The sequence below is a fragment of the Cyrtonyx montezumae genome, unplaced genomic scaffold, assembly GCF_038088225.1.
Source record: "Cyrtonyx montezumae isolate F1298 unplaced genomic scaffold, pur_monq_1.0 scaffold_25, whole genome shotgun sequence".
Lineage (NCBI taxonomy): Eukaryota > Metazoa > Chordata > Aves > Galliformes > Odontophoridae > Cyrtonyx > Cyrtonyx montezumae.
Window position 1 is genome coordinate 840,178 of NW_027071992.1, and position 15,570 is coordinate 855,747.

Sequence of the window (15,570 nt, forward strand, 5' to 3'; positions counted from 1 at the left end):
CAGGGAGCCGCGGTTTCGCCCTGGGTGGGAGGGGCGAGGCGGATTGCGGACTGAGGGAGCGAGGCACGGCGGTGCAGCGAGGGGTGCGGAAGCGCGTTAAGTGGGGACTACAGATGCTGTTATAAAAATATGAGTTTTTGAGCGTTTAGAATAAAAAATTTTATATATAAAACAAGAATGGGTGCAGTCCCACGAATGATTCTGAGAGCAGTGACGGGCAGCAGCCAGCACAGAAGGTGTGGGGGCCGCCTCGGCCTACTCTGGGATCAGTAGCATCTCTACCCAAAAAATAAAATCAAGCGTCTGATTAAATAAAGTTTTGTGTGAAATATGACGTGATTTGTGTCAATAGGGTGAAGAAGGGGGACAGACTCAAGAACGATGCTGTACTAGAGATAACACGGACATTAATCACAAACCCCAAACACTCTCTTACAGAGAACAGGATGCACTTGTGGGCTCCCAATAAACCAGAAAGGATTATTGTATCAGTATATTTTAACTAAGCCTGAACTTTGATCTTCCTCCTCACAACCCCCAAAGGGAAGAATATGACCCCCTAGCAACAGCCCACACAAGCACAGGACAAAGTGACGTGGAGTAAAGGAAGGAGATTTCAGGGGGTACCAGGTGGAACTGTGTATAAAAAAAGGGGGATTGGTCTTCTCGGTGTGCACTGTTGGTGGAGCAGAGACTCCCTGGCACACCCAGCACTGCTTGCTTATTGCTTTTCACCTTTTGATTGTAATAAAATATTGCAAAAACTCCAATTGGACTCTGGGTGTTTATGACATTTTGGTACTTGACTACTGCTGTCACGCTCACCACAGGGTTTAGATTTTCAGCCTTCCATCTTTTTTGTTTGGTGTGTAATGTAACAGGACAGAATTAGGCTCTTTGATGTTCAGTGATTTTAAATGGGGCTTGCCGTGTGTCAACATGATAGCAACGGGTGCTTAACTCCAGGCCACACCTGCAATCCTATGTCCAGTACAGGAAAGACATGGACATATTGAAGACAGTCCAGTGGAGGGGTGAGAAAGGGAATGAAACATATCTTCTGTGAGGAAAGGCTGAAAGAGTTGGGGCTGTTCAGCCTGAGCAAGATGAATTTCGGAGATCTCTCTTTGGCAGTCCCAATTATGAGTAAAACAGACTGGGGAAAAAAACTCATTGAGAGCTGCCCTGTGGAGAAGAACCTGATGGACAAGATGCTGGATTTGAGCCAACTGTGTGCTTGTAGCCCAGAAGGCCAGTATCCTGGGCTGCATCAAAACATGAGTGGCCATCAGGGAGGGGAAGGTGATTGTCACATTCTCCCCTGTCTTTGTAAGGGTGCATCTGGAGTACTGCATCTAGGTGTGAGGCGCCCAGTACAACAGGGATGTGAAGCTGTTCGAGTGGGTCAGAGGAAGACCACAAAGGTGATCATCAGAGGGATGGAGCACCTCTCCTTTGAATAAGAGTTGAGGCAGTTGGGCTTGTTTAGCTTGGAAAACAAGGCTTCAGGAGATGTCACTGTGGCCTTCCAGTACTTGAAGGGAGTTTGCAACCAGGAGCGGGATCTCCTGGTTGCAAACATGGTCTGATATTTTACATGGTCTGATATTTTACATGGTCTGATGGGGGCAGGACAAGGGGGAATTGCTTTAAGCAAGAGGAAGGGAGATTTAAGTTAGGTCTATTTGGAAGAAATAACCCCTTAGTTAGCCCCATCTCTGCAGGTGTTCAAGGCCACGTGTGATGAGGCCCTGGACAGCCTGACCTGGTGGGTGGAAGCCCTGCCCATGGTAGGGGGTTGGAACTGTGTGAGCCTTAAGGTTCCTTCCAGCCCAGACCATTCTATGATTGTCTACAAATATCTGAAAGAAGGGTGCAGAGTGGATGGAGCTAATCTCTTCTCACTGGTGCCCCATGCCAGGACAAGATGCAGTAGACACAAATTGGAACACAGGAGGTTTTCTTTGAACACCATAAAACATTTCTTTGCTGAGCTGGTAATGAAGCAGTGGTACATGCTGCCCAGTGGCTGATCCTTGGAACAAAAACTGCCTGGACATGCTCCTGGGTGCCCTACTCTGGATCTTTCTGCTTGAGCAGGGATTGGACCAGGTGGACCCAGAAATCCATGCCAACTTCAACCAATCTGGGACTCTGTGAATTTCCTTTTGATTCTTTATTTCCTCAATGGGAAAATTACTACTTGCTTAATCACAGAATGTGCCACAAAGAGCTGATTTGTGTTTGGATACTGTATGTATGGAGGTCATAGACATGTCTGGAGAGGCGTAAAGAACTCTTGAACTCAAGGTATCAAGAAAAACAAATAGGTTAAATTAGAGAGGCCAATTGAAAACTTAGAGATAACCTACCATCCAGCCTACCTTGTGCGAGAGGAACTCACTCCTGTGAGTTACTGTTAAGGTCAGGATTCACGACCCACAAGAAGGTAAGCTGTGAAAAATTGGAATAGTAAGTGTTAAGCAGGAGCTTTAGAAAGTACAAAAGTGGTTTTCTTTAGTGTAAAAGCCAGTCTTCAGATTGGAAAGGTCAGAACAGTACTCTAACAGACCTTCCCTGAAGCAGTTTGTTGAGGCACAGCAGCCTCCTCCAGGTCAGCAAGTCCTGGTTCCTCTGCACAGAATTACAAAGAAATGATCAGTTAAGAGGAATACAGTGCACAAGTAAGTTGCTCAGCAGTGGGCAGATCTGACTTTATAAAATGTTGACACATACTTTGGTAAAGAGCCATTGCCTGATGTTGTGCAAACTCCTGGTGCTATCAGACTTTGCTCCAAGACAGGTCAGAGTGGGATCCTCTACCTGTAAGCAATTGCTTTGCGTGATGAAAGTACACTGATCCTCCACAAAGTCAGTGTCAGGGAAAATACCGCTGAGGTGTGTCAGTATGTTGTGTATTCAGAGATTTTGAAGTCTTCAGGTTCATGCCAGCAAAGAGGAATCTTTGTCATGATTGCTGCAGGAAAGCAGGTGTTCTGGTTAGATGGGTTATTTGATTATAAAGAGTTGATAAGCTTTCTACAGAGGAGGTCTGTGGGGTGTGAAAATGATAAACAAGAAGCAGTAGAGATGGAGTCCTTACACTTGATCTGACTGAAGACACAATTAATCATAACCCTTTTTAGAGCTTATTCGAAGCATTATTTGAGAAGTGGAGTGTAGTTGCAAAGTTTTGGAGAAATATTATTTCTTTGAGACAGTTGTTCCATTTTTCAGTTTACCACATAGATGGCTCGTTTTAGACATCTTCTGTTTTTCTAGAAAAAAAGACCTGACTTGGAAATTGCTCACAGTACCCATCAAGAGGAGTTCTTTAAAATAACTTTATGCCAGTATGTTTTTAGTGTCACATTTTGGATTTAAAGGATAGTTACTTTGATGAATTTGCAATATATATATATATATATATATATATATATAGAGAGAGAGAGAGAGATGGAGATATCCAGTGATATTTTGACTTGATTAATACATGTAAAAGTTGAATGAGATCTTCAGCTTCATCTGTTTTCCCAAATGTCTGTGCATGTGGTACCCTACAGAAACCTCACCATGGGGCTGAGCACCTGATTTAACTGTTCCATCTTGGAACTGAGTGAAAGCTGAATGTTGTTTTAAACCTGTAATCATTCTCATATAAAGTAGCCACAGTTTGTTCTTCCTCAGACATTCTGTGAAAGCCAAAGTGAGCCATATTCCCTCAGGGCTATATATATTGAATTATTTGAGGAACGAAGGAGGACAACAAAATATAATGTGAGTCTCACATGTTTTTTAGCTGTCCTGTGACCTGTATTCAAGGAAGTTTTTATTTTTCCCTAGACACTGCTAACACCTGGCAATGGTAATGTCGCAAATCCTGGAATTCAACATTAAAACTAATGAAGTGTTGAATCCTAGATAGATCACCTCAGTCATTACAAATAAAGATTAAGAAGGCTTAACTGAGTGTAAGGCTGATTTAAGAAAATGCTGGAATAGATGCACTGTCAGGAGACTTTAATTTTCAGATCTCAGTGCACTTGAGGTGGCCTCCTGTAACAGCTGACTGGCTTATTAATGCTGCCACAATTGCTTTAGGTAAAGAACTATTTTCTTGTGGGATTTTAACTAATGAGTTATGTCATTTTGTTCACCTCCGTTTTTATTTGTCTTGCTTTGAAAGGAAGAGACTTTTATTATGCAGACATGGATAGGGACAGTGTGTCTGGGTTTAGAAGCTAGCTAAAACAGATGACAGAATCTGAACTACAAAGGCAGGAGACTCAACAAGGATGTATCCTTGTCTTCAGAGAGCACATGCTAACCCATATCAAATAGTGATCCTGCCTATGATACTCAGAGCCAAGTGATAGAAAATGGAAATTGTAGTGAATAGATGTCAGTGCAGGAACTTACATATGCACATGCCCTAACTCTTAAAACCCAAGGAGGAACAAGGCTCAGAGCCTTAAAATCTGTAGCTCTGACAGCTGCAATGTTGTGATTTTTTACTGGTTTCATCTAGGGTGACTCTAGCTGACTATTAGCAATGATTTTACAAAGCATATTTTGGAATTATAAGAATCACAGAGTTGTAGGGGTTGGAAGGGACCTCCAGAGATCATGGAGTCCAACCCCCTGCCCAAGCAGCTCCCTAGCCCAGGTTGCACAGGTAGGCGTCCAGGCGGGTCTGGAACGTCTCCAGAGAAGGAGACTCCACCACCTCTCTGTGCAGCTGTGCCACTGCTCCGTCACTGCACTGGGAAGAAGTTCCCACACACATTTGTGCGGAACTTCCTATGCTTCAGTTTGTGGCCATTTCCCCTCGTCCTATCACCACACTCTGCTGAGAAGAGTCCAGCCTCGTCTCTTTGCCTCCTGCTCCTTAGATATTTATAGATGTGAATCGGATCCCCTCTGAGTCTTCTTATTTTTTCAAGGCAGAACAGACCCAGGTCTCTCAGCCTTTCCTCTTAAGAGAGGTGTTCCATGCTCTTTATCATCTTTGTAGCCCTCTGCTGGTCTCTTTCAAGGAGATCCCTGTCTTTTTTGTACTGGGGAGCCCAGAACTGGACACAATACTCCAGTTGAGGCCTCACCAGGGACTCACCCTACCGGGTGTAAGGAGTAGAGGAGGAGGAGGATCACCTCTCTTGACCTTCTGGCCACACTGTTGTTTTGTTTTTTTTTTACCCCATTTCCCCACTTAGAACTCTTCTTCACACCTTCTGACTTACCCCAAAAATCCCAAGGTCTTTCTTAGACTGTTTCTTCTTCTCACCATTGGGATTCCCTTGTTCTTTGCCCTGCACTGTTTGCACTTCAACAATATAACTAGTAACTCTGAAGAGTTGATCTGAAGATGTTGCAGTATGTGGTACGAATAACAGCATCTTTTTTTTTATTTCAAGGTAAAGGAATGAAGCACTTACTGTTTTCAAGCAGTGTTGTTTGCTTATGCACCACATTTTAAGTGTTTTGATGTTAGAAGCAAATATTCAAAGACTCTGATGATATATAATCAGTGTCCTACTGTACTGCAGTCATAGAGGTGAAAAGCTGTTGTGGTTTTGTGGTTTTGATGCCGGTATTCCACATCAGAGCATCATGCAGCAGTTAAGGAGTTAATGCTGGGGGAGCAGCAGAGGGGAGGGGCGGAGCTCCGCACCGGATGCAGGCGGCGCTCGGTCTGGGCGCGTTGCTCTGGGCTGCCGTGGAGGCTCAGCACGTGTGCTTCCCCTGCGGGTCCTCCTTAGCGTAAGCTCATAGCTTTTGGTTTGGAACTTTTTCTCTCTCTTTCAATTGTTCAATTTTATTAGATTTAGTAAAGTTACCGTTCCTTCTCAAATCGTGCCGTTGTTTTCTTGTCGACCCATCCCTTCCCGCCGTTTCCCCCTCCCCCTCCCGGAGCGCGGCTCTGCTCGGGCGGCCGCGCGGCCACTGACGCAGTTTCTTTTTCTCTCCCCTCTCCCTTCTCGGTTTCCTTTGGGTCACTGTCACGGACAACACCGTGACAAAAGCAAAGATCTTAACCACTTTGAGCTGTTCAAATTTTGAACAGAGAGTTGCTGCCCACATAGAAGTATTTTAACCAAAACTGATTTTGAAAATAATGATGTGATTTATCCACAATGTGGCTAAATTGTACTTTTTTATGGCTGAATTTCCTCTATGTTTGCTATTTCTGCTTCTTGCCAAAAGCAGTTGTGCAGTAGCTGACATACTATTACTTGATTCCTCTAGCGCAGCAACATTATTACAGGAGTGAAAAATGTGGATGTGCCATGGTTTTATGATTTTTTTGATATATTATTGATATTCCACATCAAAACATCATGTAGTGTGTTGGGAGTTAAAGCTCCAGCTGCATTCTGGGTATTCCAGACCGGGAATCGACACCGGCCCGCGGCGCTGCAAGCGCCAGCTCCTAACCACTAGCCCAAGAGCATTAGCTCTTTTGTGCCCTGTACACTACACGATAATATGATGTAGAATATCAGTAATATAACAAAAATCATAAATCCATGTCATTCCACCGCTTATTCAACATCATTACATCATTTCATATATATATATGAATATATATATATATGAATATATATACAGAATATATATATATATATATATATATATATATATATATATATATACAGAAACAATGATTAACAAGCATTAAATACAAACACATACAACATACATCTATATGTATATACATATATACATGGAATTACTGGGGGCACTCCCCCAACATCAAATTCCCTTGTGGTACACATTGAACATACCCATTCTTCTGCATCACACACCAGGTAGACCCAGCTCCCTGGGCAAAAACAGTTCCACAGAGAGGTTTGCCCTCTCCAGAAGCTGGAAGGACCCAAACCGCTTTTCCCAACATGTCCTTTACATGTACTACAGGGACCTTATCTCCCTCTATTGCAGGCAGAGAGCTGGACTGAGCAGGACCACCGTGGTCGATTGATCCTTGGGTGTTGACCAACCAGGTGGCTTCTGACAAATTCTTCTCCCACTGCTTAAATGTTCCACCACCCACTGCTTTCAACATGGTTTTTAGCAACCTGTTGTACCTTTCAGTTCTACCAGAAGCTGGTGCGTGATAGGGGATATGATAAATCTACTAGATGCCATGATCTTTGGCCCAAGTATTTACAAGAGAATTTTCGAAATGAGTTCCATTATCAGACTCAATTCTCTCTGGAGTGCCATGAGGCATAGGACTTGTTTCTCGAGCCCTAAGATGGTGTTTCAGGCGGTAGCATGGGGTACTGCATATGTTTCAAGCCACCCAGTGGTTGCTTCCACCATGGTGAGCACATAACGCTTACCATTGCGAGATCGTGGCAAGGTGATATAATCAACCTGCCATGCCTCCCTGTATTTATACTTTTGCCATCGTCCTCCCCCTAGAGTGGTTTCATCTTCTTGGCTTGTTTAATCGTGGTGCATGTACCACAGTCATGGATAACCTGTGCAATAGCGTCCATAGTTAAGTCCACCTCTCAGTCTCTAGCCCATTTATATGTCGCATCTCTTCCTCGATAGCCCGAGGTCTCATGGGACCACCGAGCTAGAAATAATTCACTCTTATGTTGCCAGTCCAGGTCAACTTGAGCCACCTTAACTTTGGCAGCTTGATCTACCTGATGGTTATTTTGTTATTCTTCAGTTGCCCGGCTCTTAGGAACATGGCACATCTTTACAACCATATTCTTTATTCGGGCAACAATGTCTTTCCACAGTTCAACACCCAAATAGGTTTACCCCTCCGCTGCCAGTCATTTTGTTCCCATTGCTGTAGCCACCCCGATAAAGCATTTGCCACCATCCATGAGTCAGTGTAAAGATAAAGCACTGGCCACCTCTCTCATTTAGCAATATCTAAGGCCAGCTGGACAGCCTTTACCTCCGCAAATTGGCTTGATTCTTGTCCTTCAGTGGCCTCTGCAACTCGTCACATGGGGCTCCACACAGCAGATTTCCATCTGCAGTGCTTACCCACAATACAAAATGATCTGTTTGTGAACAGGGCATATCTCTTTTCATCTTCTGGTAGTTCATTGTATGGTGGGGCTTCTTTGGCACATAATACCTCTTCTGCTGGTAATGTTTCAAACTTTTTACCTTCAGGCCAGTCCATGATCACCTCCAGGATTCCTGGACGGTTGAGGTTCCCCATCCAAGCTCACTGTGTAATCAGCACAATCCGCTTACTCCAAGTGGCATCAGTAGCATGATGGGTGGAGGGAACCTTTCCTTTGGACATCCAGTTCAGCACTGGCAGTTGAGGTGCCAGAAGGAGCTGTGTTTCAGTACTGATTACTTCGGAAGCAGCTCGAACCCCCTCGTACGCGGCTAAGATCTCCTTCTTGGAGTGTAGCGCTCCTCAGACCCCCTGTACGCCCAACTCCAGAATCCGAGGGGTCGGCCTCGGGTCTCTCCAGAAGCTCTTTGCCACAAACTCCAAGTGGGACCTTCCTTTCCAGCAGCAGTGGAGAGGATGTTCTTTACATTCTGTCCTGTCCGCACTGGCCCCAGGGCCACTGCACGGGCTATCTCCTGCTTAATTTGTTCAAAAGCCTGCTGCTGCTCAGGGCCCCACACAAAATCATTCTTCTTCCGTGTCACCCGATAGAGAGGGCTCACAATGAGACTGTAGTTTGGAACATGCATTCTCCAAAAGCCCACTACACCCAGAAAAGCTTGGGTCTCTATCTTACTAGTGGGTGGAGACATGGCAGTGATTTTGTTAATCACATCTGTATGGATGTGACGACGTCCATCTTGCCACTTTATACCTAGGAACTGAATTTCCTGTGCAGGCCCTTTCATTTTGTTTTGCTTGATAGCAAAGCCAGCTCATAGGAGAATTTGGATAATCTGCTCTCCTTTCTCAAAGACTTCCTCTGCTCTATTGCCCCATACAACAATGTCATCAATGTATTGCAGATGCTCAGGAGCACCACCCTGTTCCAATGCAGTTTGGACCAACCCATGGCAAATGGTTGGACTGTGCTTCCACCCCTGGGGCAAACGGTTCCAGATGTACTGAACGCCCCTCCAGGTGAAGGCAAACTGCAGCCTGCATTCTGTGGCCAGAGGAATTGAAAAGAAGGCATTGGCAATATCAGTGTTGGCATACCACTTGGCTGCTTTTGACTCCAGTTCGTACTGGAGTTGTAGCATGTCTGGCACAGCAGCACTCAGTGGGGGTGTGACTTCATTCAAGCCCTGGTAATTTACCATCAGCTTCCACTCTCCACTGGCTTTACGCACCGGCCATATGGGGCTGTTAAAAGGTGAGTGAGTTTTGCTGATCACTCCCTGGCTCTCTAGCTGACGGATCAAGTTATGAATGGGGAGCAAGGAATCCCTGTTGGTGTGGTACTGCCGTCTGTGCACCGTTTTTGTAGCAATTGGTACCTGTTGCTCCTCCACCTGTAGCAACCCCACAACAGACGGATCTTCTGACAGGCCAGGTAAAACAGAGCTGCTTAATGTTGTCTGTGTTCACAGCAGCTATTCCAAAAGCCCATCGGTACCCCTTGGGATCCTTAAAGTGCCCCCTTCTGAGATAGTCTATACCGAGTATGCATGGAGCCCCCTGTCCGGTCACTATGGGATGCTTCTGCCAGTCTTTACCAGTGAGGCTTATTTCTGCCTCCAACACAGACAATTCCTGAGAGCCCCCAGTCACTCCAGAGATATAGTTAACTTCCTATATACTACATGATGTTATGATATAGAATATCAATAATATAACAAAAATCATAAAACCATGACAGGATTCATGGCCATGTCGATGCTGACTGTAATCAGAGCAACTGCAGAGGTATATGCCTGCCTAGCATCTCCCAAGCATTGACCTGACATGGCTGTTACAGAGTGTTGAGTCAGGAGCACACTGAAGGCGTGCAAGCTATCTATTCTCTAACCAGTCTAGTGGCTACAACACCCTTCATAACTGGAGAGGCAGCTGGAACTGCAGCGGCTTGTCTAGTTGATGGTCAGCAGCAAAATACCTGGTTTTCTTCAGGTTAGAAGAGAGACCTACACTTTTCTGCCCTAAACCTAGCAAAGTTGTTGTTTCACTCAAGTATGATTCAGCTTATAGGTCAGGTAAGTTTCAGGCAGGGTCATATCTTGAAATGCTTTCTACACTAAATGGAAAATTTTGAACCATTTGTTGGTTCCTTAACTGTTCACTTTATACTGTTGTTGGTACCTCTCTCAGACTCTGCCAGGAAAGCCATTTGCAAAGGCTAGAGATACTTTTACTTTTCTGAAGACTTTTTCTAATTTAAATGAATTCATACCATTTTATTTGTCTTCCATACTGTGCAACCTTTGCATCTGAATGGAGCCAGAGTCCCTGCTCTGCATTTCATTTCAGTGCACTCCATGTGAATAAGAAGAAATTTTATTTTTGTAAGTGATTTTTCTATTTTATCTCCAGTTGTTATGTTTCCCATTTCTCCTTTGACTTCACCTCTGTCTGTGTTCTTGGCCCCAGTTTTTCCTGCTGAGTAGTGCTGACTGTTGCGCAGTGTAGATTCTTCCCACAGAAACTGAGCTAGAATGGTGTTTCCCTTAAGTCTTCTTTCTAACTTTAAAAACCCAAAATCTGTCTTTGTGTTTATCTGTAGACAATGTATCCCAGGCAGCCTTTCTTCATTCTGAGTCTGGCACGGAGTTCGATCTAACAACCTGACGTAAGTGCTTTACGTGTTTCTGAGAAAGAAAAGCCTACTAAGTGAGCATCCATCTGTATTATGTTAATTCTTTTATAAATACTTACTTGCACATCTAAAACCTGAAATGAACTTATAGCTAAGGTAAACCACCGTAGTCCTAACTATGCTGTTTTACACCACCTAGTCTGTTTCACACAGGCCACTCTTTTCTGTAGGCAGTTTTGTCTCTGACAATGTAGAATAATGTCAGCATTGCTGAAGGTGTAAAAACTGAACATATTTATCTCCTAATAAAGCTGCTAGGATTGCTGTTGCTGGGATCCTCCATGAACCTAATATCCCATCAGTTTACAAAAACTTGGAGGAAGGGGATTACAAGAAATGGTTTTGCGGCTGAGGTAGACTGAAATCCATTGCTTCTGGAAACCTGGAAGCACATGCTAAGCTGTTAGAGCACACTAAGCTTATATGCAGACCTTACTTTTATATGGTTGGCAAATTTCAGCATAAGTTTATGTTTGCATGACCTAAACCTAATAAAAATAAACTGAAGCTAAAGAAAGGAAAACTGATTTTCAGTGGCTTTTTTTTTTCTGAATCAGCTACATCAAGTTTAAAATTATACTTTGAAAGAAGCCCCTTTCATTCTGCATGCAGACAAGCTTTGTCTTTTGAGCTTCAATTTGTTTGCATGATGTAAAGATCAAAGAATACAAAAGGCATCACTGTTCCCCGCCCAGCTCTGATCCACGACTCTATTTCTTCACTTGTTATTTTCTACTGAATCCGTGAGGTCATTACAGTTGGACTGTTCATTTGTGGTGCAATAGTGATTTTGTGGAAAGGTCACCTGTGGTAAAAATATCAACCCTAATTTTGTTGACAGCATGGTGAAAGACAGGCAGATCTTTAAGTGGACAGAGCTATCTGTTAGAAGTGCTGTTTTCCTTACCTGGGACTCATTTCAGTCTCAAGCCTATTTGCCTATGTGACGTGCCATCAACGCTCCCACATACTTTGAGGAAAATTTTACTCTTACAGATGCACACTAATGATTGCCCCTTTCACTTTCTCTCCCCTAGTTCATTAACATGCATCTCTTTACTTATTAGTGCTCATCATTATGTGAATAGCTGGTAACTGTTCTATTTTCCTTCTCTTCAAAAAGAGGGCTTCACATCCGTGAGGAAAATTAGTAGTAGTTAAAAGCAATTTTTAATACTGACTCCAGGTTCATTCAGTTCTTCATTATCATTATCATCATCATCGTGCCAAGGGTGGGAAGGTAGGCTGTCGGCCTGATTTTTCTGTCACCTGGAGGAGAATAAAGGGAGAGAAAATCTTCTGAAGGTAGCAGGGCTGCAGGTACAAATTCAGGGTAAGAATGAAACAGGGACGATCCATGTTTTTTCATGGCTGGCCTTAAAATATGAGCAATTTCTCTTGCAGATTCCATTAAATGTAATGAAGTTTTTTGTTTGTTTGTTTTGTTTTTTTCCCTTGTATTTTTCAGATACATACTCCATCAAAGATGTGGTTTATTGCTGTGCCTGTATGTCTTACTATCAAGGTAAGAATTATTTCTCTCACTAATGTAATATGAAGAGGTATGGGATAATTGGAAACTGGACATATTTTCTAGTTTCCCAACTTCTATTTTCCTCTCAGAATATGTCTGGTTAGGATAGATTAGTCATTTTGAATGGATCATGACTGTATTCAGGACTGTAAACTGTGAACTCAAGTCGCAAGAAGCTGTTCAATGTCTGAAACACCCCAGAATTTAGATTTCCACCCTCTACATAGAAGACAGTTTTTGGAATAGTATTTCACCTTGCATTTTTAATTTCTTAGGAGAGCAATTTTACAGCATGCCTTTCATCTAAGACATATTCAATTTTCCTTTCTCAAGTAATAACCCTAAGAACTTATTCATTTTCTATAGGAATCAACAGCAATGTGCTTATTTACCATTTTATTCTGATGTGGGAAACTCAATTGCATAAGCTGTGGTAGAGTTGGACTGTGAGAGGAGGCAAGAGCTGTGGACACAACCCGTTGAGGGCAAGAGATATCTTCATCTGTAATTAACTGTAATTAACTCACACACTCAGTAATTTAACTGAGGTGTGTATCCACCTGACTTCACACAGTATAGTAACTCTTGGGAGTATAGTGTGACACAGCAACTTTTCACTTTATGACATGGACAATTTTTATTTTGCTAGTCAAATCTGGTTATTTGGCAAGCCAGGTAACAAAGACAGATAGCTGTAGAAAGTCTTATCTGTGCTTCTGGTCTAGCAGAGTCAAGGCCTTACTGTAGGTTTGACTTGATATTTCAATGTGGTAAACCTCCACATAGTTACAGATATTCCTCCTTCAGGCACTTCTCTTCACACAGGCTTGTGCTGCCACAGAATAGCTTACTTCAGTCCATGAGGTCATTCTTTTTCCCGAGAAATACTAAGTCAGAAAGTTGTGATCAGTGGCTGACCAGTCACCGCCTCTTTTCCATATTAAACAGAAGGGCAAAATACAGAATGCTATTTTCTTTGAACTAAACAAGTTCTTCAGTATGTATCTGCAGTTTTGTGAAAATACATGTTGGCATAAGGACTGGAAATCAATTGGATTGACTTGGAACTGATTGTTCCCTCTGTATCTTCCCTCTCTATTATTATGCTGTCTTGTTTTTCATTTGACTCTAATTTCCCATTCCAAAGAAAATTGATTTAAAACTATTTGATAGGATATTTCAAAAATAACAGAAGTCTTTAAGCAGTTGGTTGACAAGAAAATTTAGGAAATGTTGGAGATACAATGCCAGGATAAAAATAACTACATATTATATAGTTATTGTATATATATATATATACATACATACAGTTTATACAGTATAAGTATAGTATATGTGTGTGTCTGTGTATATGTGCATATATATACTTTGAATATATATATATATATGTATATATAATTTGAATGTTTATTTACTTCCATGTCTTCCAAATAGAAACTCACATACAGCAATTAGTTGTACAAAGAAATTCAGACATGATAATAAATCTTCTGCTTATTTATTCCCAGCGGGATCAGATTTTTCTCTCTGGAAGTATTTATTGCCTACTGTATACCACTAGAGGGTGCTCAGATTTAGTATTACTGTGAATTTATAAAAAGTTTCTACGCTGGAATTTACTTCTCTGCAGCTTGCTGCAGCCTTATTTTTTATATTCCTTATTGCTCTATCTGTCCTGTTTATTTGTTTGTTTTCCTTCACTTTCTTTATTTAGAACTTCTGCAAACTGAAAAACTCCTTCTGAATGAGTTGGTAGTTCATCATTGTGATGCTATTTTAATGGCATTTGTCAGCACAGCACAAATACTCTCCTTGCATCTCTCCTCACATCAAAGCCAAACATGACTTGCCACACTGCATTTAAGTCAGCATTAAACAACAGCATTCAAGTGATTAAAACAGATGTGGTAGAATCCGTGAATCCAGGACTGTAAGTAAACCTTGGCTCACTCCCTCCTCCATCATCTCCCAGAACTAAGGATATTTGTATTCTACAGATTTACCATTTCCCATGCAAGGAGACACTCCGTGTCCTAAAATTATTCACTCTGTCACCCATACTAGAAAGCCTAAGCAAATACACAGAACTTGTACAAGTCTCAGGCATGATATATGTCACAACTCTTACAGTAAATACACTTCCCTGTGCCGTGTAATGTATGTAAAAACCTTTGTGATGACTCAAAAAAAAAAACTTGCATATATTATATATACACTTTCCACTTCTCCTCCCAGGACAAGTAGGAGAAGTTCTTAATCAGGAAAGCACAATACCTAGTAATTAACTCATAACTCAGTTTTAGTAGTGATAATCTGTGGAATGCCACACACCTACATATACAATATACTACAAAACACCAAGAACGTATTTTTCCATTTCTTCTCTAGCTTTCAAGACATGGAAAAGAGTAATTAATTAAATGTTCATCTGTGTCATTAGGATAATGGAATCACAGAATGGCTTGGGTTGAAGGAGACCTATTAGCTCAATCACATCCAATCCCCTGCTGTAGGAAGGGTTGCCAGCCACCAGGTGGCTCAGGTCCAGATCTAACCTGGGCTTGAATACCTCTAGGGATGGGGCATCCATAGCTTCTCTTGGTAACCTGTCCCAGCATCTCACCATCCTCTGAGAAGAGAATGTCCTCCTAATATATAATATAAATATTTTCCCCTTGTCCTATCACTATCAGCCCACATACAGGTAAAAATTGCTGTCTTTTTACACGCTAACTTTAAGTACCAAAAGGTTGCAATGAGGCCTCCCTGGAGCTGTCTCTTGTCCAGGCCAGCTCCCTCTTGTCCAAGCCCAGCTCCCTCAGCCATTCCCTGAAGAAAAGGTGCTCCTGCTATGATGACCACAGGAAGAGGCAGATCTGTTTTAGGATTGTTTCTCTCTCTTCATTAAATTTGTTCACTTCTTGTTTCCAAATGGTCTTAATTTTCCTTTATTTAGAATCATACTCCAGATTGTGCTCAGATGGCTGAGCAATCCCTGTTATGCTGGGAGTGACAACATGGTCAAAGTGCAATTTGATGGAACAGAGATAAAGGGTATGTTAAAAGACTGATTTAAGGGATCACCATTTAATTACAAAAAAAAAGAAAATGAAAAAATTAGAAAATGAAGTCCAAACTTTGAAGTTGAAAAAAAAAGGGTAAATAAAGGAATTCAGTAGTTTGAAAACTAGCTATTGCAGAGGAGAAGTTGGTTTAGACTAGAGGACTGAAGTGTATTACCATAGACAGGTAGGGAAAAGGTGGTTAAAATTTGTACAA